This window comes from Delphinus delphis, chromosome 10, assembly GCF_949987515.2.
Source record: "Delphinus delphis chromosome 10, mDelDel1.2, whole genome shotgun sequence".
Taxonomy (NCBI): Eukaryota; Metazoa; Chordata; class Mammalia; order Artiodactyla; family Delphinidae; genus Delphinus; species Delphinus delphis.
The window spans coordinates 53,473,000-53,497,470 of NC_082692.2; positions in this window are offsets into that span (position 1 = coordinate 53,473,000).

The following is a 24,471-nucleotide window of genomic DNA, read 5'->3' on the forward strand; positions in this document are numbered from 1 at the left end:
ATGGGTATGTTTTCTGATCAGTCTCTAGAAAAATCTTCCCTGTTCATTGTGTGCCCCAAACCCAGGACTGTAAATGGATTTTTTTCAAAATTTTTGCTTTCAGTCTAGCTTGTGGTTTGAAGGCAGAAGGACCACCAGGTGGAGCTAGAGAGAGGCTTGTTTTGGATGAGGCAGTAGCGAACTGACTGACTTAGAAAACAATTAGTCTTAAAAAAGAGTTTACTTTTCATATCTTAAAATGCAAGTTAAGACCTAGTGAGTCTTTGCAGTTCATGGTTCTTCTATAGAAAGGTCATATGCTTTTAGCAGTGCCAAGCATTGTCCCTTCAACCTCAAACCAACTGTAGGCAACTTCCTTTTCTACCCCCCTCTCTCCCTCTCTCCGTCTTCTCTCCCTCCTTCCCTCCCCCCCCCCCCCATTCTGATTTGAGGATTCACGTGTCTGTGTCGTAAAGCACTTTTCAGAGGCTCCATGGACTCAAATGAAAGGGCAGAGCTGCTCAGCCTCTCATGTCAGATCTCACTGCTCTGGACCAAATGGCATTATTAGTTTGGAGAAATTCCTTCAGTAAACTTCCACTGAATATTTGTGTAGCACTTTCTAGGGATTACTAATAGTTCTCAGATTAATCCGACAGTTTCATCTCACTTGTGATCTGTCCTTCTCAGTGCATTATTTGGAACTCCTTGTCCTTACTTGAAAGCATATGAGATAGTTTTACCAGTCATACTTTTTAAGACAAACATTTTCAAGTTCAGAGTGCACAGATGATAAATACGTAATGCTCTACATTTTTAGATTAATTGGTAATTAATTTTTGCAAAGAGCTTTGGAGATAAAAAGTGTTGTGCACTATCATGTCAAATTAGTGTTGATTGCAAAGATTTTTAAGTTTAACACCATGTGAATGTTGGCTCTTTGAGACCTCTTATATTGTGTTTCTGGAACAAAAGGGCACTACTTTGGAATCTTACATCAATTATTGGATAAATGAGAGAGGGTCAGTGACCTCGACAAACACAGCAATCAGTCTGATAGCAAACACACACACACATACACACACACACACACACACACACGTGCAGGCCTGATAAGAATTTTGACTGCATTGGGAAGGACATTCTGCATCACATCATGGGCAGACTGGAGTGAGGAAAAATGGTGATGAAAAGATGGGTCATTGTGGAGCCTGAAGATGTACTTTTTCTTGATTTCAAATTGAATGAATTGAACTGGGTGAATATGTTGATTCAGTCCTCAAAGGTCAAAAACAAAAACAAAAACAAAAAACAAAACCAAGCAGGAGACATGGGAAGGCAGAGAAGGCCTCAGGAAAGTACCCCATAAAGCAGTGACACAGAGCACAGACCTGGATGCCTGGTGGGGACAGCACAGACTGTGGAACCACCCAAATGTGGAGTCACTACTCACCCAGCTGCCTTTTGGTTATATAACCTTGGGAGTCTCAGTTTCCCCTCTGAAAGATGGGACAATAATACCTACCTCAGGGGTTGTTTTAAGCGACAAATGAGGTAAACAGTGGCTGGCAGGTGATGTTTTCCATAAGTGTTATCCTAGGTGTCGTGATACCTAGGGACATCCAGAGAAGGTTCCCCAAGTTGTGCTGGGGATAAGGACCCTATAGGGTAAGAGTATTTGAGCCACGTTGAGCAATAAAGATAGCTCACACTTCATAAATAGCTCAAATAGCTCAATAAATTGCATCCAGCTTTGGGGTTACAGTGCACCATCACTCTTGTTCTTTCATGGTATCCCCACAACCTCCTTGTGAGATCAAGGCAAGCAGTATTTTCCCAAAACCAGAAATGGGAAAGTTGAGTGATTTGCCTACTCAGATCTTTTGATTCTAAGCCCAGCGCGATTCTGCTGCATCTCCAAAGGTACCAGCAGGGAGCGAAAGGAACGAAACCAATGTGGATCTTAGTTCTGGCACAAAGGAATCATTCCTCAGATGGAGAGAAGGAGGGAACCTCCACCTCCTCATTCCTGTGGGTCAAAGAGCTCCTGTGCATGGGGTGTGTGTGTGTGTGCACAGTCATACACACTCACACTCACACACACCCCTGAAGATAACCTGACAGCTAGTTAAAAGCATCTGCCAAGTGCCTGCCTGTAATTCTTTAAAAAAGGAAGATGCCATTTCCAAACGCTAATCTTCACTTTTTTTTTTTTTTTTTTTTTGAGGAAAAGGACAGTCTGATTTGGAGACTAGTAGGATGAGGGAAAGACTTGCTGGGCTAGTTCTAGAAGTGTGAACGTGGCATGCTTGTCTGGGTATTAAGGTACTGCAAATTTAATTTTTTCCCCACAGCTTTACATGAATGTCTTTCTGATGTATCCCTTCTCTTATGAAATGAGAAGGCTGGCAAACACAGAGGAGAGGACTTTTATTGTGTTAAAAGGAGCTTTATTTGAGACATGTTTCCATAACGACAGACTTTTTATATATAGAAACAACTCTACCTGCTTTTTAAAAAAAATTCTTTTGGAATCAAAGTCTGAGTCATTTTAAATCTGGTAAATTCTTAAGATACTCTGGGGGTAGAGAGCAAGGGTCCACAGACACTTTCAAATCAGTGGGTTCATGGGCAATTGGGCTGCACATTGCTTCACCAGTTCTCTGTGGATCCTCTGGCCTGGCCCTGGGCCGCAACCTGCACCGAGAAAGCCGGAGAGGATGCTGGCAGCTCCCCTGTCACATGCAGTTCCATCTCCCATCACCTCCTTATTCTCTCCTCCTCTCTCTTTCTCTTTCCTCACTTTCTTTTCTTCCCTCTGACTCAGCAGGTGAATAACATGCTGGGATCTTGGCCATAAATGGATCCCAAGCTTTGCTCCATGACCCAGTCACTTGGGTGGGCCGATGAAACTATAGATTCTGGGGCCTCATACCACATACCCTGAATTAATTCAGGCCAGAGAACCTTCATTTCTAAGCTTCTCCCCAAGTGATTCTGAGCCCACCAGCCTGGCCTGAGTCCTGCTAACAGAATAAGGAACAAGGTTATAGGTCACACTGAGCACTGTTTGTGTGAGTGCGTTGGACCCTTGTAATCACCCCAGGGACAGATGCAGCAGCTGAGGCTCAGGAAGCTTAAGTAATTTGCTCCAGGGTTAACTATTTATTCGGTCATTTATTCATTGAACTACTGAATGATTTCTTCTTTCCTCATGTTTTTTTTTTGGGGGGGGCATGCCCTAAAAAATACATAGAAGAATACAGCACAGTAGCTCCCCTCAAAGTGACTATAACAAAGTGGATCACACAGCTCATTGCTGCTAGAACCAGGGCTCAAATCTCGTATTCTGACTCCAGATCATGTGTTTTTAGAAAACCTTTCTCTTTTTTTTTGAAGGAATTATAGACTCATAAGAAGCTGTAAAAATAGTACAGAGTTCCTGCATACCCATCACCTGGCTTCTCCCAAAGGTAAATTTTACAAAACTATAGTGCTTTATAAAACCCAGGGAATTGACATTTGGCACAATACAACTAACCAGACTCCAGGGCTTACTCAGACTTCACATTTTCTTTTTTTTTTTAACATCTTTATTGGAGAATAATTGCTGTAAAATGGTGTGTTGGTTTCTGCTTTACAACAAAGTGAATCAGTTATACATATACATATGTTCCCATATCTCTTCCCTCTTGGGTCTCCCTCCCTCCCACCCTCCCTATCCCACCCCTCAAGGTGGTCACAAACCACCGAGCTGATCTCCCTGTGCCGTGCGGCTGCTTCCCACTAGCTATCTACCTTACGGTTTGGTAGTGTACATATGTCCATGCCTCTCTCTCACTTTGTCACAGCTTACCCTTCCCCCTCCCCATACCCTCAAGTCCATTCTCTAGTAGGTCTCTGTCTTTATTCCCGTCCTACCCCTAGGTTCTTTATGACATTTTTCTTTTCTCTTAGATTCCATATATATGTGTTAGTATATGGTATTTGTTTTTCTCCTTCTGACTTACTTCACTCTATATGACAGACTCCAGGTCCATCCACCTCACTACAAATAACTCAGTTTCGTTTCTTTTTATGGCTGAGTAATATTCCATTGTATATATGTGCCACATCTTCTTTATCCATTCATCTCTCGATGGACACTTAGGTTGCTTCCATGTCCTGGCTATTGTAAATAGAGCTGCAATGAACATTTTGGTACATGACTCATTTTGAATTATGGTTTTCTCAGGGTATATGCCCAGTAGTGGGATTGCTGGGTCGTATGGTAGTTCTATTTTTAGTTTTTTAAGGCACCTCCATACTGTTCTCCATAGTGGCTGTATCAATTTACATTCCAACCAACAGTGCAAGAGTGTTCCCTTTTCTCCACACACTCTCCAACATTTATTGTTTCTAGATTTTTTGATGATGGCCATTCTGACTGTTGTGAGGTGATACCTCATTGTAGTTTAGATTTGCTTTTCTCTAATGATTAGTGATGTTGAGCATCCTTGCATGTGCTTGTTGGCAGTCTGCAAATCTTCTTTGGAGAAATGTCTATTTAGATCTTCTGCCTATTTTTAGATTGGGTTGTTTGTTTTTTGTTATTGAGCTACATGAGCTGCTTGTAAATTTTGCAGATTAATCCTTTGTCAGTTGCTTCATTTGCAAATATTTTCTCCCATTCTGAGGGTTGTCTTTTGGTCTTGTTTATGATTTCCTTTGCTGTGCAAAAGCTTTTAAGTTTCATTAGGTCCCATTTGTTTATTTTTGTTTTTATTTCCATTTCTGTAGGAGGCGGGTCAAAAAGGATCTTGCTGTGATTTATGTCATAGAGTGTTCTGCCTATGTTTTCCTCTAAGAGTTTTATAGTGTCTGGCCTTACATTTAGGTCTTTAATCCATTTTGAGTTTCTTTTTGTGTATGGTGTTAGGGAGTGTTCTAATTTCATACTTTTACATGTACCTGTCCAGTTTTCCCAGCACCACTTATTGAAGAGGCTGTCTTTTCTCCACTGTATATTCTTGCCTCCTTTATCAAAGATAAGGTGACCATATGTGCGTGGGTTTATCTCTGGGCTTTCTATCCTGTTCCATTGAGCTATATTTCTGTTTTTGTGCCAGTACCATACTGTCTTGATTACTGTAGCTTTGTCGTATACTCTGAAGTCAGGGAGCCTGATTCCCCAGCTCCATTTTTTGTTCTCAAGATTGCTTTGGCTCTTCGGGGTCTTTTGTGTCTCCATACAAATTGTGAAATTTTTTGTTCTAGTTCTGTAAAAATTACCAAAGGTAGTTTGATAGGGATTGCATTGAATCTGTAGATTGCTTTGGGTAGTAGAGTCATTTTCACAATGTTGATTCTTCCAATCCAAGAACATGGTATATCTCTCCATCTATTTGTATCATCTTTAATTTCTTTCATTAGTGTCTTATAATTTTCTGCATACAGGTCTTTTGTCTCCTTAGGTAAGTTTATTCCTAGATATTTTATTCTTTTTGCTGCAATGGTAAATGGGAGTGTTTTCTTAATTTCACTTTCAGATTTTTCATCATTAGTGTGTAAGAATGCCAGAGTTTCTGTGCATTAATTTTGTATCCTGCTACTTTACCAAATTCATTAATTAGCTCTAGTAGTTTTCTGGTAGCATCTTTAGGATTCTCTATGTATAGTATCATGTCATCTGCAAACAGTAACAGCTTTACTTCTTCTTTTCTGATTTGGATTCCTTTTATTTCTTTTTCTTCTCTGATTGTTGTGGCTAAAACTTCCAAAACTATGTTGAATAAGAGTGGTGAGAGTGGGCAACCTTGTCATTTTCCTGATCTTAGTGGAAATGGTTTCAGTTTTTCACCATTAAGGATGATGTTGGCTTGTCATATATGGCCTTTATTATGTTGAGGAAAGTTCCCTCTATGCCTACTTTCTGCAGGGTTTTTATCATAAATGGGTGTTGAATTTTGTCAAAAGCTTTCTCTGCATCTATTGAGATGACCATATGGTTTTTCTCCTTCAATTTGTTAATATGGTGTATCACGTTGATTGATTTGCGTATATTGAAGAATCCTCGCATTCCTGGTATAAACCCCACTTGATCGTGGTGTATGATCCTTTTAATGTGCTGTTGGATTCTGTTTGCTAGTATTTTGTTGAGGATTTTTGCATCTATGTTCATCAGTGATATTGGCCTGTAGTTTGCTTTCTTCATGACATCTTTGTCTGGTATTGGTATCAGGGTGATGGTTGCCACATAGAATGAGTTTGGGAGTGTTCCTCCCTCTGCTATATTTTGGAAGAGTTTGAGAAGGATAGCTGTTAGCTCTTCTCTAAATGTTTGATAGAATTCGCCTGTGAAGCCATCTGATCCTGGGCTTTTGTTTGTTGGAAGATTTTTAATCACAGTTTCAATTTCAGTGCTTGTGATTGGTCTGTTCATATTTTCTATTTCTTCCTGGTTCAGTCTCGGCAGGTTGTGCATTTCTAAGAATTTGTCCATTTCTTCCAGGTTGTCCATTTTATTGGCATAGAGTTGCTTGTAGTAATCTCTCATGATCTTTCGTATTTCTGCAGTATCAGTTGTTACTTCTCCTTTTTCATTTCTTATTCTATTGATTGGAGTCTTCTCCCTTTTTTTCTTGATGAGTCTGGCTAGTGGTTTATCAATTTTGTTTATCTTCTCAAAGAACCAGTTTTTAGTTTTATTGATCTTTGCTATTGTTTCCTTCGTTTCTTTTTCATTTCTGATCTGATCTTTCATTTCTTTCCTTCTGCTAAATATGGGGTTTTTTTGTTCTTCTTTCTCTAATTGCTTTAGGTGCAAGTTAGGTTGTTTATTTGAAATGTTTTCTGTTTCTTCAGGTAGGATTGTATTGCTATAAACTTCCCTCTTAGAACTGCTTTTGCTGCATCCCATAGGTTTTGGGTCATCGAGTCTCCATTATCTTTTGTTTCTAGGTGTTTTTTGATTTCCTCTTTGATTTCATTAATGATCATTTCGTTATTAAGTAGTATATTGTTTAGCCTCCGTGTGTTTGTAGTTTTTACAGATCTTTTCCTGTAATTGATATCTAGTCTCATAGCGTTGTGGTTGGAAAAGATACTTGATATGATTTCAATTTCCTAAATTTACCAAGGCTAGATTTGTGACCCAAGATATGATCTATCCTGGAGAATGTTCCATGAGCACTTGAGAAAAATGTGTATTCTGTTGTTTTTGGATGGAATGTCCTATAAATATCAATTAAGTCCATCATGTTCAATGAATCATTTAAATCTTGTGCTTCCTTATTTATTTTCATTTTGGATGATCTGTCCATTGGTGAAAGTAGGGTGTTAAAGTCCCCTGCTATGATTGTGTTACTGTCGATTTCCCCTTTTATGACTCTTAGTATTTGCCTTATGTATTGAGGTGCTCCTATGTTGGGTGCATAAATATTTTCAATTGTATCTTCTTTTTGGATCTATCCCATGATCATTATGTAGTGTCCTTCTTTGTCTCTTGTAATAGTCTTTATTTTAAAGTCTATTTTGTCTGATATGAGAATTGCTACTCCAGCTTTCTTCTGATTTCCATTTGCATGGAATATCTTTTTCCATCCCCTCACTTTCAGTCTGTATGTGTCCCTAGGTCTGAAGTGGGTCTCTTGTAGACAGCATATATACAGGTCTTGTTTCTGGTTCCATTCAGCCAGTCTATGTCTTTTGGTGGGAGCATTTAATGCATTTACATTTAAGGTAATTATTGATATGTATGTTCCTATTCCCATTAACTTAATTGTTTGGGGTTTGTTATTGTAGGTCTTTTCTTTCTCTTGTGTTTCTTGCGTAGAGAAGTTCCTTTAGCATTTGTTGTAAAGCTGGTTTGGTGGTGCTGAACTCTCTCAGCTTTTGCGTGTCTGTAAAGGTTTTAATTTCTCCATCAAATCTGAATGAGATCCTTGCTGGGTAGAGTTATATTGGTTGTAGGTTTTTCTCCTTCATCACTTTAAATATGTCCTGCCACTCCCTTCTGGCTTGCAGAGTTTCTGCTGAAAGATCAGCTGTTAACCTTATGGGGATTCCCTTGTGTGTTATTTGTTGTTTTTCCCTTGCTGCTTTTAATATGTTTTCTTTGTATTTAATTTTTGATAGTTTGATTAATATGTGTCTTGGCGTGTTTCACCTTGGATTTATCCAGTATGGGATACTCTGTGTGCCTCCCGGACTTGATTAACTATTTCCTTTCCCATATTAGGGAAGTTTTCAACTATAATCTCTTCAAATATTTTCTCAGTCCCTTAAATAGGGACATTCGAATTATAGGGACCCCTATAATTCAAATGTTGGTGTGTTTAATGATGTCCCAGAGGTCTCTGAGAGTGTCCTCAGTTCTTTTCATTCTTTTTTCTTTATTCTGCTCTGCAGTAGTTATTTCCACTATTTTATCTTCCAGGTCACTTATCCGTTCTTCTGCCTCAGTTATTCTATTGATCCCATCTAGAGTATTTTTAATTTCATTTATTGTGTTGTTCATCATTGCTTGTTTCATCTTTAGTTCTAGGTCCTTGTTAAATGTTTCTTGCATTTTCTCTATTCTTTTTCCAAGATTTTGGATAATCTTTACTATCATTATTCTGAATTCTTTTTCAGGCAGACTGCCTATTTCCTCTTCATTTATTAGGTCTGCTGGGTTTTTACCTTGCTCCTTCATCTGCTGTGTGTTTTTCTGTCTTCTCATTTTGCTTATCTCACTGTGTTTGGGGTCTCCTTTTTGCAGGCTGCAGGTTCGTAGTTTCCGTTGTTTTTGGTGTCTGTCCCCAGTGGCCAAGGTTGGTTCAGTGGATTGTGTAGGTTTCCTGGTGGAGGGGACTAGTGCCTGTGTTCTGGTGGATGAGGCTGGATCTTGTCTTTCTGGTGGACAGGTCCACGTCTGGTGGTGTGTTTTGGGGTGTCTGTAGCCTTATTACGATTTTAGGCAGCCTCTCTGCTAATGGATGGGGTTGTGTTCCTGTCTTGCTGGTTGGTTGGCATAGGATGTCCAGCACTGTAGCTTGCTGGTGATTGAATGAAGCTGGGTCTTGGCATTGAGATGGAGATCTCTGGGAGACTTTCGCCGTTTGATATTGCGTGGAGCTGGGATGTCTCTTGTGGAGCAGTGTCCTGAAGTTGGCTCTCCCACCTCGGAGGCATTGCATTGACTCCTGGCTGGAGCAACAAGAGTCTTTCATCCACACAGCTGGCCCGCGATCCCTGGGACTGTCGCGGCTTCATCCGCCAGGGCCCCTCCAGAGCTGGTAGCCTCAGTGAGGCTGCCCACCCCTTGGGCTCCAGGGCAGTTCCGTGATGGCGGAGGGAAGAGACCCCGAGCCGGGAGTTCCAGCTCTGCGGAAACGCAGGCTCCGTTCTGGGTGCAGGGGGTGGGACTGCCAGATTTCACATTTTCATCTTGGACTTATTATATGACATACAAGGCCACAGGTGTATCTGTAGACCTCCTTTAGGCTTGATGTTGGTTCATGACCAAAGTGGTTTCTGACCTCTGGAATAATAGGTGCTGATCAGAAAATGCAGAAGACACAAACTGTACTCTGGGTGAGTTTGCCTTTCACAAAATAAAAACATATGTAATATCTAGTGGATACTATTGGTGTTATGAACCTTTACTGGGCCAGCATCTATCTCCCACCTGCTTTTAAAGTCTGCTGCTACTGGCTTATAGTTGACCCTTCTCTGGACAGGTGACCCTCGGTCAAGCAAGAGCTGCCTGGCCTGGGATGTTAGATCCCCGCCTTCTCCTCCTTCAGCTCCAAATCTGTAGCCAATGATGGACTGATATGAGGGCAAAGAAAGCAAGGTCTTGGGCTTCACACAAGTCATGCTCCAGAGCTCCCAGAGGATCAGGCTGAAGCTCATCTCCCACTGAAAGCACTTTCCAGCTTAGCTCCTTCCCCTGCCCCATCCTGAGCCAACCTACCCCCTTTCTCCTGAGAGCATCCCCTCTGTAGATCATGTGCCTCTGAAGCTCTGTGTGAGACTCTGCTTCTGGGGAACTTGAGCAAAGCCACGTCTTCGTTTTGTTTCTTTTCTCCTCTTTTCATTTTAGAGAAGGGCTGTTCTAGACTCCAAGAAGATTTCCTTGTAGTCCACTGGAACACCCCCACAGACATACACAGACACCCATACACACACGTACTTGTGCATCCTCATCACCACCCAACTCTCTTTCACACACACCCTAACCAGAGCAGCATGGCAGATGGTGATGGGGCAATCCTGAGTAGCTGTTTTGGACCCTCCACTGAGTGCATAAACAAACAAATTGAAGCCCAGATCAATGGTTCTGCATTTCATGTTAGATTGGGTCTCATTAGTTTGTGGACATTGCTTTGAGATAATCAATACAAGGTGATCAGAATGCAATTTTATATATAGCATAATGTCTTAGCTGGAAATCCAAATTACTGTCTCCCTGCCTCCCCCTTTACACAAAGTCAACTTTATTTTTTTTATTTTTTACATCTTTATTGGAGTATAATTGCTTTACAATGGTGTGTTAGCTTCTGCTTTATAACAATCAGTTATACATATACATGTGTTCCCATATCTCTTTCCTCTTGCATCTCCCTCCCTCCCACCCTCCCTATCCCACCCTCCCTATCCCACCCCTCTAGGTGGTCACAAAGCACCGAGCTGATCTCCCTGTGCTATGGGAAGCAGCCACAAAGTGAACTTTAAATTAGACTGATTGGACTGAACTGATCATTTGTTTTCCCTTCAGTAGAGTGTAACGTCAATAAGGCTGCTTCTTGGCCTTCCTGGATAGCTGTGGGCAGCACAAAACCATGGGGAAGTATTACAGTCTTTTAAGAGGCACCACTGAGTTCAAAACTAGGATTCAGGAGTCCTGGGGTCTTCCCTGACTGCTAGCTGTGAAACCCTGGGCATGTTCCTTTAAAGTCTCTGGCTTATTTTCCAGTAATATGGAGCTACTATAACCTCCCCTGCCTGTCCCAGAAAGCAAGGATAAAATTATTTAAGTGAAGGTGCTTTATAAGCTTCAGCCCTGAACTTGTTCATCCCTTCCTCCTTTGGTTAAACTTCCACCCTCCTTCTTACCTTTATCCGAAACCAAGCACTCAATGCCCTTTTATGCTCTGCCCCCGCCCCCTCCCCGGCAAAAGCCTTAAAAAAGTGTCTGTGGCTTCTTGGAGGAACTCTAAGTCTCTTAGAATTCTCTTTCCTCATGCATGTGACCAAGAAGATGTGACCTAAGAATGCTCTGATGTGGCTGGAGTTTTGCAGGTACTTTCATCACTCTAGATGCCCCAAATTTGGATTAAAACACATAAAGCACAATGTATCCAGTCTTTTGACTTTGGCTTATTCTGCTATAGGATTTTGTGTTATTGAAACCAAGATATAGAACAAGCTCTGGTATTTTTCTACAAATTTTCTACAAAATACCCGCAAAGTGTTTAGCATTTCTTTTGCGGGACATTTGCAACTGAAGAATCACTCTTCTTAAAATTGTCCTTCAGTCTGCTATGATCACACAGCAGCTAAGGAATTGGTAGGTATGCAAGGAAGGGGATGGGGGAGCATGTGGTGATGGTGCCAAGACTTCTGGGTTTGGAGACTACATTCTCTGAGTTCAGTTTTTACTTTTTCTTGCTTCTGGAGATATACTCTTATTTCTCTCCTTCCCACTTGAAGTCAGATATTAGCATCCTCCCTGAAGACTGCCTCTATATGGGGTGCAAACAACATCAAAATATAACAGTTCAGATTTTCTATACTATAAAAATATAGCATTTATTGACGTGAAGTTAATTATATTGGAGTACACTAGAGGAAACAAAAAGGTTAAACTTCTACCCAAGGTACTCCATTTCTCCTAATTCATGCAAGTTACCATAAAACTTGTTCAGGAGACACAGTCTAAGCAGCTTACTAGCCCAAGGAATAGTTCAAGGTCAGGGCCTTCTGGAAGTTATGGATGCCTATTTCCTGAGGCCGTCTGGTGTAGTCTCCAGGGAGTCCTGGTTGTATCTTATCAGCAAGGTTGACTCTGGAAATGCATAGACTGTTCTGGGTTTGACCTGAACATTTTGAGCTTTTAAGCTTATGAATGTTTAAGCTACAATCAGGAATTTTTTGATGCACTGGAAAGTCTTCTCTTCATAATTAAAAAAAACAACAGCAGAAACAAGCACTACATTCCTTGTTGAATGCTGATACAGTGAATGGCACCTCTGTCCACTGGTTACACCAGCCTTCAGAGATCATCTTGAAGCTTTACTCTCAATTCCCATGTCTAATCCTTCACCAGGTGCTGTTGACTCTACTTCCATACTTCTTAATAAATCTTTCCACTCCTCCAGTGCTACTGCCCCCATTTGAACCTAAGGACATGTCATATTATGCCTGCATTATCACAGTCATGTCTTTTTGAAGCCATCCTTGCCTCTCTCCAATCCATTCTCCTATAAACATTCACATCTGGTTTCAGATTTAAGATGGAAGACTCATATGTCCAGCCTTCATTTCTCTCAAAAGTCCCCTGGAAGGACGAAGGGAGATTTCAAAGAACAATAATTTAAATACAGTAGTGCTGGAAGACAAGGACAAAAGCCAACAGCAAAAGAGAAAGTTAAAGGAAATCCTGGATGAGAAGAGACAGATGTGATCAGTTTGATAAAGACAACAGAACTGGAGAAACTGCAGCCTAAAATACCCAGCATGAGAACAACCTCATCACAGCAGGGGGAGCAGAGAAAGCTTCCAGGTCGAGGTCGATGAATACAAAATGCTGGCCATGGGGTGATAACCAGGATTAGTAATCAAAAAAAAAAAAAAAAAGAAAAAGAAAATTTAAAAGGTGAGTCTCCTGGAAATATCCTCTTTCTCCCACTTCCACTCATACATAGAGCATATGGCAGTGGCACAAAATCCAAGAGCTAGTCTCTAAAGAAAATGTGTGAACATTCTAGGAAGGTATCTTCCTGTGGTTCTGGGGATCTAGAGAAAAGCTGAGCAGATCAGAAATCGACATTAGAAAGAGAGGAATAAGGGCATCAAGAACAAAGCAGCTCCACTCAAGAGATCACTCCAATATGAAACCCAAGCCCTCTTACATGGCAGTTATGGGGTGTGCCGCCTACAGATAGCTCCCGAGCCCTGCACCCACAGGAGAATCAACAGGTCACCAGCCCCTGCTTCCTCATGGAGCCTGCCTTCCACTGTCCCACTTATGGAGAATCTTGTTAGGGAAACAAACCTACCCAACTGCAGAGGAAATTTTGCTCTTACTCATGAATATGAATTCTCAACCAAAAACCAGATATTGAAGGAAAACCAGTAGCACAAAGGGAAAGATTAAGATTTAAAAAAAATAAACAAAAAAGAGCAATCTTCTATGGAAGAGACAGAAATAATTGGGAAATAGAACTTGAAAGTTCTGAACTATCCTTCATAAAAGAGGCAGGTGGATATTGTCCATTTTTTCCTCTTTCAGAAACAAAGAACAAGATATTGTGTATAAGAAAGAACAAACAGCAAAAACGAAATCCCTGGAAACTAAAAATATATTTCATTTTATGAAAATGAAAAAAAAAAGAATCAAAGGACTGACTAAATAAGAAATAGGAAAGCCAGGGCTAAAGACCAAAGCTAGGAGATAAGTCAAGGAAATCTTCCGCAGTGGTAAATAGAAGTCAAAGAGGTTATCCTGTCCACAGTAGAATAGATGTAAATCGGAGTACATTCCCTTGTGGATAAGTACTCAGCACCGAGGATGAGAACACTGCAGTGCTGCACACAATGTGGATGAATCTCAAGAACACTGGGCAAAAGAAGCCAGCCAGCAAGAGCATGTGCTGTATTACCCTACACATGTATCAAGTTCAAAGACAGGCGCTGCTGCTCCAAGGCAATGAAAGTCAGGAGACTGGTGGCCCTTGGGGAGGTAGTGACAGGAGGCGGCCTGAGGGGGATTCTGGGTATTGGTAACATTCTCTTTCTTGATCTGGGTGCTGGTTACACAGGTTGTTAAGTTTGTGAAAATTCGTCAGGTTGTACACTTGTTTGCACTTTTCTCTATGTACACTGTCTTTGATAAATGTTACCAACAAAGAGCCAAGCAAATATAAAACGTCATGCGTTCGAATTTATCAGTGTATCCTTAATGGTTCTGGGTTTGGTATCATGTTCAGAAAACCCTCCCCTAGTGTGAGATTACAGTTGTCTTTTTCCTGACGCTTTCTTCCAGTACATTTATAGTTTAATTTTGTTGTGGTGGTTGTTTAAATTGCATGACCATGTAGATTTCTTTTTATAGATCAACATTTAAAAAACGACTCCATTCGTCACCAACAAATGTGTCACGATGTATTTAATCAATCCTCTCTTGTTAGAAATATAGGTTGTATCCAGTTTTCACTATCTAGAAAATAATAAAATACAGACAACTGGGTAATAAGGAGTTAAACATTCATCCATTTAAAGTTGGAGGAAGAGGACAGAGATAACGGAACGGAATGAAAGAAACCAGTGGAAAATAGAGAGACATTTCTCATAGGTGAAGAAAGGAGGGTCACCAGCGTGTCTTGGCCTAACCCACACTGAGTAGGATGCTGAGAAAAAGAAATTCACACTTAAAAGCAACCAAATTAAAGTAGAAAACTCCAAGGATAAGAAGAATATTCTGAACGTTTCTGTAAATAAGAAGCAGGTTACCTGAGATGCAGTCAGCTTGACATCACATTTCTCACCGTCAAGAATGAAGATACTTTTTTTAAAAGAAAATGACATGTCTCAAATTCTGAATATGCCCCCACTCAAACTTTCAATTAAAGATATTTCTGAGAAATCAAACACTCAAAATATTTACCACCCATGTAGCCAATTTGAACATAATTACTTGAAGAGTTTTCCTGAAATATGAAAAGGAATATAAGAAAATGACTTGTGTCCTGGTTCTCCACAACCTTTGTTTGGATCCCAAACTCATTTATTCAGTGTTCTTGGTACCTCCACATCCCCTCTTCAGGACTCACAAAATCTTCTGGGTCTCCTGCTTGCCACACACCAACCATAAGGAATCAAAGCTGCCACCTCAGGTCAAATATTTAGAGAATTCCCTCCATCCATGTTGTACCATTATTCCTTAGCCATTTTGGACTTTGTGACTAACTGAATGGAGGGCTTTTCTGAACGCACTGCAGCCTCCCTCAAGCTATGGTCTAGAAAGTGGTTTGCTAGCCCCCAGCCATCTCATGAATCCTCTTGCTAACTGGAAGGTTACCATTGTACGCAAACTCTCTGGGATTTCAGCCTGGAGGGAAGCCAGGACACATGTTTCCTTCTCCATCTCTTTCTTTTTTCCATGCTCAGCACAAAACCAGAAACATTGGGCTTTCCCATGTGGCAGGGACTTTTTATATCCTGAATTCTCTCTTTCCCTTTAGCTTGTAGCTTAACTCCCAACCCTTGAGAGCCCAAGAAATATAGAAAATTCCTCCCTCTCAATATGACAGTTTCCTTGATGGGAACGTGAAAGTCCTTTTCGAATTGTTGAAACTATTCACTCTCTTCTTCCCTCATGGGATAAGTCTTCAGCTTCATCTAATCTAAAGGCAGCTAGCACTTCCTTGAGTCCTCCCAGTCCAAACCAGGTCTGCCAGATCTTTGCCTACCCAGGACATAGAAGTTATCATAATTTCTTTGTGTGTCTCTTTGGTTATCACATGGCTCCCTCTAGATCATGCACCCTATGAGAGAAATGCCTCTAAACAAGTCTATGAAGTACTCTGATTTGGCCATTTAAAGTGGATTTGTTTACACACTCAGATCTGATTGTTAATCAGGAACGTCTTTAGAGTAAGTTTAATTTGAGTGACTTCTCCTGGGTTAAAGCCAATGGCCAGGGCTGATCCTTGAGGAGGACCCAAGGACAAAAGCAGGTGAATCTCTCAGTCATGAGTATCCAGGACCCAAGACTCTTTATACAATGCTTCTCTCTCCATCTCCATCCCTACCTGCCAACTCCCTATTTTGGAGGTAAATATCTGGGAGTGTCCTGTAGAGACTGCTTCTGGAGTGTCCTTTCTGGTTCAGGGTGCCCTTAATGTCAGTATTTTTATGGACAGTAATGATGAGGACAGTCAAATCCATAAACGTAAGTTAGCCCAGCTCTCATGCTCTAGATTCAGAACATGAGAAGGACCACCTGGTGGGGCATCTTCCAAAGACCAGGAGACCTGACACAGGGGCTAGGACTTCTCAGGAGTAGTTGTGCTGGCAATTAAGAGTCCTTGCTCTTTCTTCCTTCCTTCCTTCCTTTCAAGGATGTCTGAACAATATTATTTGCAGGGATACCTGACCCTTTTCCAGACCCTTTTTGATATTTTGGTATATTATTTGCTTGCCTTTTTTTTTTTTTTTTGGTACACGGGCCTCTCACTGTTGTGGCCTCTCCTGTTGCAGAGCACAGGCTCCAGACGCGCAGGCTCAGCGGCCATGGCTCACGGGCCTAGCTGCTCCGTGGCATGTGGGATCTTCCCGGACCGGGACACGAACCCATGTCCCCTGCATCGGCAGGCGGACCCTCAGCCACTGCGCCACCAGGGAAGCCCTGCTTGCCTTTAAAAATACACATTGGGCATCATTTTTTCATCTCTCCCTTAGTTTTGAAATACCTACTTCCAGCATTTTCCTTGGGAGGCAGGAGGCTTGGTCTTAGACTTGCTGTGTGACTATGGCAAAATTAACTGCCCTCTTTGGGTCTCTGGTTTATCCTATGCAACATGACTGAGGAGGACCAGATGATGCCAGCACTTCTGTCACTGATGGCATTCTACGACACTTTGCTTTGAAGCTGAGGCAGGGCTGACATGTGATGGCATCTACACATGATGGGTGGCTATCAACATTCTGCTTGGAGAGGTTTTGTGGGTACGTGGACTCCCACTTGGAGCACAGCTGCCTAGAAGGAGCAGAGACAAATGTGCAGGCAGAAATGACTCTGCCTAGTAACACAGCCAGTTGTTGATTAATGAGGGGGGGAGAGCGCAGAAAACTGAAATCCACAGTTGATTGTCAAACCTCACCTTCAGCAATGATTTTAACCTCCTCTCTGATTCCATTAAAAAAAAATTTTTTTTTTTGCTTTCTCTTAAGACCAGAGCTGCTAACAAGAAAAAAAATGGAGTGATTTAAATTTCATCTTATTTCATTTTCTCAGTGCAAGCTGAGGTACAGTGCTAATGAGCAGTGGAAAGACAACAAGGATTCACTGAAGGGTGAGAAGAAAGCCTGGAGAGACCAAAGCCCCTGCCCATGTGGTGGAATTACAATGAGTGAAGGTCGGCTTTAGGATGTGCTGGGTCCTGTGACATAATCCCCAGATCTCCTTGGCTTATCACCGTGTAGGTTCATCCTCATTCATGCCATAGCCCGATGCAGGTAGTGGGCAGTGATGCACTGTTCCATTCAGTCATTCAGGAACCCAGGATTCTTCCATCTGTTGAGGCATCAGAGACTTCCACTGTATCCTCTGCATCTGGCTTAGAGAGAGAAAAAGAGAGGGAGCTTGGAGGATTGTGAGGGAGGTCTTATGGGTGGGGTCTGCCCACAGAGAACTCAGTCACATGACCCCATCTAGCTGCAGGTGAAGCTGGGAAATGTAGTGTATCCACATTGCCAAGAAGTAAAGAAACAGGGTGAACACATAGCACTGTCTCTGCCACTAGGTCTTTTGGCTATGCTAGTTGATTTATCTCAGAGCTCTGAAATGGGGATGGGGGCACGGGGGGAAGAAAACAAAACCTTTTTCTCAGCAGTACCTATGCTCATTCACGGTGTTACTCATGGTTCTTCATTCATTCGTTCTTTCTCAGAATGCAGTCAATCCACAGCACCCAGACCTAAACTTATCCAGGTCAGGGAAACTCTCTCTGATGGTACCTGATTCTCTCTGAAGAAAGGAAGAGGATACTATTTCCCTGTAGTCTTGTGGTTAGGGACCAGATTCTAAGCCCTTCAGATCTGATTTGAATCTTTGCTATGTCATTCAACTTTCTGGGCCTGAGTTTTCGCAGCTGTAAAACAAGAATTAAAAACCTTTTCTCATAAGACTGTTGTGATGTTGAAAGTAGTGTTTGGCAAAGTTTACAGGTCTAATATTGTATTAATCTAAAACACTCAGTGGATTCAGAAGGGGAAGAAAATATTCAGACTTTGGTTCCAACCCCAGTAACTCTTGGGAAGTTGTTACTTTAAAAAACAATGGGGCTTCTCTGGTGGCGCAGTGGTTGAGAGTCCGCCTGCTGATGCAGGGGACGTGGGTTCGTGCCCCGGTCCGGGAAGATCCCACATGCTGCAGAGCAGCTAGGCCCGTGACACATGGCTGCTGAGCCTGCACATCTGGAGCCTGTGCTCCACAACGGGAGAGGCCACAACAGTGAGAGGCCCGCGTACTGCAGAAAAAAACAAAACAAAAAAACAAGTTCCTTTGTGCTGTCTCTTTCCTTCTAATTAACCAACAAAGAATCTAGATATGGCCTCCTGTCATCAAGAGGGCAGGGGTAAAAACACTACACCAGACGTGGTCCTGCCCACCAGAAAGACAAGATCCAGCCTCATCCACCAAAACATAGGCACCAGTCCCCTCCACCAGGAAGCCACACAACCCACTAAACCAACCTTAGCCACTGGGAGCAGACACCAAAAACAATGGGAACTACAAACCTGCAGCCTGCGATAAAGAGACCCAAAACACAGTAAGTTAAGCAAAATGAGAAGACAGAGAAACACACAGCAGATGAAGGAGCAAGATAAAAACCCAGCAGACCAAACAATTGAAGAGGAAATAGGCAGTCTACTGAATTCAGAGAATTCAGAGTAATGATAGTAAAGATGATCCAAAATCTTGGAAATAGAATGGAGAAAATAAAAGAAACGTTTGAAAAGGACCTAGAAGAACCAAAGAGCAAACAAACAATGAAGAACAACACAATAAATGAAATCAAAAATTCTGTAGAAGGAATCAATAGCAGAATAACTGAAGCAGAAGAATGGATAAGTGACCTGGAAGTTGAAATAGTGGAGATAACCACTGCAGAGCAGAATAAAGAAAAAAGAATGAAAAGACTTGAGGACAGTCTCAGAGACCTCTGGGACAACATTAAATGCACCAAAATTCAAATTATAGGGGTCTGAGAAGAAGAAGACAAAAAGAAAGGGACTGAGAAAATATTTGAAGAGATTGTAGTTGAAAACTTCCCTAATATGGGAAAGGAAATAGTCAATCAAGTCCAGAAAGCACAGAGAGTCCCATACAGGATAAGTCCAAGGAGAAACACACCAGGACACATATTAATCTAACTATGAAACTATCAAATTAATCAAACTATCAAAATTAAACAATCAAACTATCAAAAATTAAATACAAAGAAAAAATATTAAAAGCAGCAAGGGAAGAACAACAAATAACATACAAGGGGATCCCCATAAGGTTCACAGGTGATCTTTCACCAGAAACTCTGAAAGCCAGAAGAGAGTGACAGGACATTTTTACAGGTCTGAATGGGAAAAACCTACAACCAAGATTATTCTATCCAGCAAGGATATCATTCAGATTCGATGGAGAAATTAAAACCTTTACAGACAAGCAAAAGCTAAGAGAATTCAGCATCACCAAACCAGCTTTACACCAGTTGCTAAAGGAACTTCTCTAGTCAGAAAACACAAGAGAAAGAAAAGACCTACAATAAAAAACCCAAAACGATTAAGAAAATGGTAATAGGAACATACATATCGATAACTACCTTAAATATAAATGGATTGAATGCCCCAACCAAAAGACATAGACTGGCTGAGTGGATACAAAAACAAGATCCATATATATGCTGTCTACAAGAGACCCACTTCAGACCTAGGGACACATACAGACTGAAAGTGAGGGGATGGAAAAAGATATTCCATGCAAATGGAAATCAAAAGAAAGCTGGAGTAGCATTCTCATATCAGACAAAATAGACTTTAAAATAAAGACTATTACAAGAGACAAAGAAGGACACTACATAATGATCAAGGGATCAATCCAAGAAGAAGATTAACAATTGTAAATATTTATGCACCCAACATAGGAGCACCTCAATACGTAAGGCAAATGCTAACAGCCATAGAAGGGGAAATGGACAGTAACACAGACATAGTAGGGGGCTATAACACCCCACTTTCACCAACGGACAGATCATCCAAAATTAAAATAAATAAGGAAACACAAGCTCTAAATGACACATTACACAAGATGGACTGAATAGATATTTATAGGACGTTCCATCCAAAAGCAATAGAATACACTTTCTTCTGAAGTGCTCATGGAACATTCTTCAGGATAGATCATATCTTGGGTCAAAAATCAAGCCTTGGTAAATTTAAGAAAGTTGAAATCGTATCAAGTATCATTTCGGACCACAATGCTATGAGACTAGATATCAATTACAGGAAAAAAATTTCTAAACAGTACAAACACATGCAGGCTAAACAATACACTCCTAAATAATCAAGAGATCACTGAAAAAATCCAAGATGAAAAAATACCTAGAAAAAATTACAATGAAAACACGATGACCCAAAAGCTATGGGATACAGCAAAAGCAGTTCTAAGAGGGAACTTTATAGCAATATAATCCTACCTCAAGAAACAAGAAACATCTCAAATAAACAACCTAACCTTACAGCTAAAGCAATTAGCGAAAGAAGAACAAAAAAACCCCCAAAGTTAGCAGAAGGAAAGAAATCATAAAGATCAAATCAGAGATAAATGAAAAAGAAATGAAGGAAACAATAGCTAAGATCAATAAAACTAAAAGCTGGTTCTTTGAGAAGATAAACAAAATTGATAAACCATTAGCTAGACTCACCAAGAAAAAAAGGGAGAAGACCCAAATCAATAGAATTAGAAATGAAAAAGGAGAAGTAACAACTGACACTGCAGAAATACAAAGGATCATGAGAGATTACTACAAGCAGCTCTATGCCAATAAAATGGACAACCTGGAAGAAATGGACAAATTCTTAGAAAAGCACAACCTTCCGAGACTGAACCAGGAAGAAATAGAAAATATAAACAGACCAAACACAAGCACTGAAATTGAGAGTGTGTTTAAAAATCTTACAACAAACAAAAGTCCAGGACCAGATGGTTTCACAGGCAAATTCTATCAAACATTTAGAGAGGAGCTAACACCTATCCTTCCCAAACTCTTCCAAAATATAGCAGAGGGAGGAACACTCCCAAACTCATTCTACGAGGCCTTCATCACCCTGATACCAAAACCAGACAAAGATGTCACAAAGAAAGCAAACTACAGGCCAATATCACTGGTGAACATAGATGCAAAAATCCTCAACAAAATACTAGCAAACAGAATCCAACAGCACATTAAAAGGATCATATATCATGATCAAGTGGGGTTTATCCCAGGCATGCAAGGGGTCTTCAGTATACGCAAATCAAGTGATGTGATAAACCATATTAACAAATTGAAGGAGAAAAACCACATGATCATCTCAATACATGCAGAGGAAGCTTTTGACAAAATTCAACACCCATTTATGTTGAAAATCCTCCAGAAAGTAGGCATAGAGAGAACTTACCTTATCATAATAAGGGCCATATATGACAGACCCACAGCGAACATCATTCTCAATGGTGAACAACTTAAACCATTTCCACTAAGATTAGGAATAAGACAAGGTCGTCCACTCTCACCACTGTTATTCAACATAGTTTTCGAAGTTTTAGCCACAGCAATTAGAGAAGAAAAAGAAATAAAAGGAATCCAAATCAGAAAAGAAGTAGTAAAACTGTCACTGTTTGCAGATGACATGATACTATACACAGAGAATCCTAAAGATGGTACCAGAAAACTACTAGAACTAATCAATTAATTCGGTAAAGTGGCAGCATACAAAATTAATGCACAGGAATCTCTTGCATTCCTATACACTAATGATGAAAATCTGACAAGAAGGAAGAAATATGGGGATATATGTATATGTATAGCTGATTCACTTTGTTACAAAGCAGAAACTAACACACCATTGTAAAGCATTTATACTCCAATAAAGAAGTTTAAAAAAAAAAGAAATTAAGGAAACACTCCTGTTTACCATTGCAACAAAAAGAATAAAATACCTAGGAATAAACCTATCTAAGGAGACAAAAGACTTGTATGCAGAAAACTATAAGACACTGATGAAGGAAATTAAAGATGATAAAAAAGAGATGGAGAGATATACCATGTTCTTGCATTGGAAGAATCAACACTTTGAAAATGACTATATTACCCAAAGCCATCTACAGATTCATTGCAATCCCTATCAAAGTACTAATGGCATTTTTCACAGAACTAGAACAAAACATTGCACAATTTGTATGGAAACACAAAAGACCCCAAATAGCCAAAGCAATTTTGCAAAAGAAAAACGGAGCTGGAGGAATCAGGCTCCCAGACTTCAGACTATACTACAAAGCTACAGTAATCAAGACTGTATGGTACTGTCACAAAAAGAGAAATTTAGGTCAGTGGAACAGGATAGAAAGCCCAGAGATAAATCCACGCAGATATGGTCACCTTATCTTTGATAAAGGAGGAAAGAATATGCAATGGAGAAAAGATAGTCTCCTCAGTAAGTGGTACTGGGAAAACTGGACAGCTACATGTAAAAGAATGAAATTAGAACACTCCCTAACACCATACACAAAAATAAACTCCAAATGGATCAAAGACCTAAATGTAAAGCCAGACTCTATCAAACTCTTAGAGGAAAACATAGGGAGAACACTCTATGACATAAATTACAGCAAGATTCTTTTTGACCCACCTTGTAGAGAAGTGGAAATAAAAACAAAAATCAACAGATGGGAGCCAGTGAAACTTAAATGCTTTTCCACAGCAAAGGAAACCATAAACAAGATGAAAGAACAACTGTAAGAATGGGAGAAAATATTTGCAAAGGAAGCAATGACAAAGGATTAATCTCCAAAATTTCCAAGCAGCTTATGAAGCTCAATATGAAAAAAACACACGACCCAATCCAAAAATGGGCAGAAGACCTAAATAGACATTTCTCCAAAGAAGATATACAGATTGCCAACAAACACATGAAAGGATGCTCAATATCACTAATCATTAGAGAAATGCAAATCAAAACTACAATGAGGTATCACCTCACAACAGTCAGAATGACCATCATCAAAATATCTGCAAACAATAAATGCTGGAGAGGGTGTGGAGAAAAGGGAACACTCTTGCACTGTTGGTGGGAATGTAAATAGATACAGCCACTATGGAGAACAGTATGGAGGTTCCTTAAAAATCTAAAAATAGGGCTTCCCTGGTGGCGCAGTGGTTGAGAGTCCACCTGCCGATGCAGGGGATGCGGGTTCGTGTCCCGGTCCGGGAAGATCCCACATGCCGCGGTGCAGCTGGGCCCGTGAGCCATGGCCGCTGAGCCTGTGCATCCGGAGCCTGTGCTCTGCAACAGGAGAGGCCACAGCAGTGAGAGGCCTGCGCACAGCAAAAAAAACAAAAACAAAAAAAACTAAAAATAGAAATACCATATGACCCAGCAATACCAGTACTGGGCATTTCACCTGAGAAAACCATAATTGAAAGAGTCATGTACCACAATGTTCATTGCAGCTCTATTTACAATAGCCAGGACATGGAAGCAACCGAAGTGTCCATCGACAGATGAATAGATAAAGAAGATGTGGCACATATATACAATGGAATATTACTCAGCCATAAAAAGAAATGAAATTGAGTTATTTGTATTGAGGTGTATGGACCTAGAGTCTGTCATACAGAGTGAAGTAAGTCAGAAAGAGAATAACAAGTACTGTATTCTAACATATATGGAATCTAAAAAAAACAAAGGTTCTGAAGAACCTAGGGGCAGGGCAGCAATAAAGACGCAGATGTAGAGAATGGACTTGAGGACACGGGGACAGGGAAGTGTAAGCTGGGAGGAAGTGAGAGAGTGGCATTGACATATGTACACTAACAAATGTAAAATAGATTGCTAGTGGGAAGCAGCCGCATAGCACAGGGAGATCAGCTCCATGCTTTGTGCCTGCCTAGATGGGTGGGATAGGAGGGTTTGGAGGGAGATGCAAGAGGGAGGAGATATGAAGATATATGTATATGTATAGCTGATTCACTTTGTCATAAAGCAGAAACTAACACACCATTGTAAAGCAATTATACTCCAATAAAGATGGTAAAAATAAAAGAGTGCAGGGGTAATGGTAGAGAATATTCGTTTCTCCCAACCTGGAACAAAATTGAGGTTTGGTAGGCGAGGCCCAAATGTCTGATTCTGTCACTGTTAGACCATCTAAGGACCAAACAGATGACTGTGGGTCTATATTGGGGAAAAGTAGAGTTGATGGGAGCAATTAGGATTGATTTTGAAGTTTTGGAGCTTAGAAGACCTTGTGAAAATCTTTTCTTCTGT